The sequence below is a fragment of the Penaeus japonicus genome, unplaced genomic scaffold (genome assembly GCF_977035675.1).
Source record: "Penaeus japonicus unplaced genomic scaffold, GWHDUDI00000001_assembly GWHDUDI00000010, whole genome shotgun sequence".
NCBI classification, from domain to species: domain Eukaryota; kingdom Metazoa; phylum Arthropoda; class Malacostraca; order Decapoda; family Penaeidae; genus Penaeus; species Penaeus japonicus.
Window position 1 is genome coordinate 9,169,889 of NW_028234412.1, and position 2,500 is coordinate 9,172,388.

Here is a 2,500-nt window from a genome sequence, read left to right on the forward strand (position 1 = left end):
TCTGACTCGGAGAAGAGAAATGGAAAGTTAAAGAGAATGCGTGTCAGTGACCCTGCTGATAACGTTCATGTGAATGACAGAAACCACAGTGATCAAGATAGAGAAGAACGCCTGACTAGACGCATCATGGATTCAGTCTGCATGACCCAATCAAAACTACCTAAATTTCACGGGAGAAACGTTGAAGAATATTGGTCATTTTTAAGTCTCTTTAATCAGGTTTATGGTAATAAGAATGTCTCTGATGAGCATAAGTTGAACGCACTGTACACTGCATGTGGTGATGAAATGCAACTTAAGCTTGCCCATTGTAACAGGATGCCAGCACGTGAAGGACTAAAAGGTGCTCTCTCGATCCTAGAAGAACAATTTGGTGATGAACAAGAATATATAGCAAGGGCTGTACACAACCTTGCAAGGGGACCAACGATCAGGGACCAAGATTACTCAGCCATAAATGCACTTCATTGCCAGTTGTTATCTTTCATGAGATTTGCAGAATCCTTTGAGAGAACCCAAGATTTCCAGAACCAGACTTTAGTGTTTGATATCATCAAGAGGTTTGATAAAGACTTACGTCGAAAATTTGTCCTTGATACACGGGGCCGAGACGAGATGACAATAATGGATATCCACAGTTTCCTGAAGAGAGAATTAAGAGTGGCAAGACGATTCGAAAAATGGGATGTTATGAAAGAAGCTCTGAAAACCAAGCCAAGCTGGAGTGAGGAAAAACCCATACATCAGAGTCTATGATCAACAGCAGACTCTTGAAAAGAATCAACCTTGCTGAAAGGGACAATTTTGGTCCTAAGGGCTGATAAAGAAGTAAGGGAGGCATTCACTAACTGGAAAGTATGTAACAAGATAGACAAGACTTTAAGGCAACGCGGTATTGAATGGTATTTCCAGCCTCCCATGGCATCACACATGGGAGGTGTATGGGAGAGGCAAATTCGATCTGTCCGGCAGGTCCTGTCCTCAATCATTGGTGTACAAAAATTGATGATGAACGCCTACACACTCTGGTTTGCGAGGTTGAGTCAACGCTTGACTCCAGGCCCCTCACTGCACTCTCGGATTCCCCATCTGATCTTGAAGCTTCAACGCCGAATCATATACTTCGAGTAGAATCAGGTAACACCCTACCTTTGGGAGGCTTATCCCCTGGTGATGCCCTACGACGACGATGGCAACATGCCCAGCTTCTGGCTGATAGATTCTGGGTTCGATGGCGATCTGGATATCTGCATACACTCCGCATGCGCCATCGTAAGATTTCTCCATCAAGAAACTTCCACTCTCGGGACCTCGTTCTTTTAGTTGACCCACTGCTTCCCAGGAACAGGTGGAGGATGGGCCGCGTCTCCAAAGTTATACCTAGTGACGATGGTCTTGTCCGGAAGGTGCAAGTGCGCACCAGCCTTGGCCTCCCGCTTTGGCCAATCGTGAAACTGTCTTCTTGAATGTGATGGTCAAGATTTAACAGAGTGATATTTGGGCGTGAATCGCCCAAAGTAGGGGGAGTGTTATCGCCGTACTATTAACAGACACAGTACGGTGATAAATTTAGTGAGTGGCTTACGCCCCTGTAAGAACTAGCGATGGAAAGTGTGTAGCAGGTCAGCTGGTGTCACTGAGTGACCCCACATAAACAACCGCACCACATGGCCCCACGCATTTATCACCGAAGATGTGTTTACGTATCACGAACAGTACTACCTTGTGTTCCTTTGCTGACGAAGCCACGATAGGCTGTGTAGGACCACATACATAGAGCGAAGGAAAAGCATAAACAGTCGAGGATAAGCAGTACGAGACACAGTACCACAGAGACCACATCTCCGAGGATTAGCGCACGCAAAGAGTGAACTGAGGTGTTTCTGTGCCCGCAACGTGTATGTATTGACACCATTATATCTTCATTGTTATTACTTATGTGAATAGTTAATGTAACTGATTATAAATGGCCCTAAGTATTAAGCTATGATAAATATGATTACTTGGATAACATCATAATGATGTTATGATACTATACTCCTACGATGTTAAGATCTATCTATTGCTGACCATATGTCATGTACAACATTGTAATCAATATTGTTATCTTGTATGTTATGAATTTATATGTTAATGACTACGTTGTATTGACAGGTTTTGACCACTATCAATAAAACGAAGTGTGTGCAAACACTGCGGTCTCAGTCATTCCTTAATATCGCCAAACGGCGATAACAATATATATATTTATATATATATATATATATATACATATATACATATAAATATATATATATATATATATATATATATATATATATATATATATATATATATATATACATCCATATATGTGTGTGTGTGTGTGTAAACACACACACACATACAGACACACACACACACACACACACATATGTACATATATATATATATATATATATATATATATATATATATATATATATATATATATATAAGCGTTCATTAGATAGATAGATAG